This window comes from Amphimedon queenslandica, unplaced genomic scaffold (assembly GCF_000090795.2).
Source record: "Amphimedon queenslandica unplaced genomic scaffold, v1.1 AMPQUscaffold_13338, whole genome shotgun sequence".
NCBI lineage: Eukaryota > Metazoa > Porifera > Demospongiae > Haplosclerida > Niphatidae > Amphimedon > Amphimedon queenslandica.
In genome coordinates, this window is record NW_003546426.1 from 168,126 (window position 1) to 169,107 (window position 982).

Here is a 982-nt window from a genome sequence, read left to right on the forward strand (position 1 = left end):
AAGTACTAGAGCTAAAACAATAATATTAGAAATAGAACTAAAATACTTACACCTATGATATATAGTACAAGCTACATGTTAAATACCGTATACTGGAAATTTTAAATTAGCCAATTTTTTTGCAAATTTTCCATTTTTTTGCTCATCGCAAAAATAAAAAAACATAAAATTCTGTGTTTTTCTTGCCCCGTGGTGCAGTTTGCAAGCTATTGGAAAATGGCAAGTGCATGGGATTATTATGGACATGAGGCAAGTGGGCGGTACAAGAGTTATGAAACTTTGGTTATACCGTATGGCGAGATTTATTGACAAAGGTTTTATTTCGACAAGTTGACGATATAAAATAAAATGTCAAATTTTATAACCGTCAAAAATTTTGCACTTTGTGTCGTGCATATGCAAAGGCATAGATATTGCAACGTAGGGGGAAGGGCACTATTTGTCAAATTAAAACTCACCAACCGGGGAAATTTACTGTTTTCGTCAAATTTTTACTCGTCAATAAATCCCGCTATACAGTAAACTACAAATTAGCTATGAGTTAAGAAAACTGGCCAAACACAGTTGATGTGTAAGACTGAGCCTTCTAAAATATACATGTTTACGTGGCACTTGAAATTACACCAATAGCCCAGAGCTACCAAAATTAATATTACATTTACACAACGAAACTGGGCCTAATCATGCTGAACTAGACTGAGCTGGCCCTGCTGTATTAACTATGCTGGCCTGGTTTAGCCTAGCTCACTTCAGCTCAGTTTGGTTCCTGTTTACACTGTCAAATGAAACTGTGCTGCCCCAATTTACACAGGGCTGGGTTTGTTAAAGAAATTAGTGTAAATGTAGTACCGCATAGTGCAAAATTTTCGAGGGCTGTAAATTTCGTGACTTTTGAAGATTCGCAAAAATTACTTCTGCAAAAATCAAATTATTATGGTACACAATAGCAGATGGTCTAAATCTGTGACAATAAATCCACAAA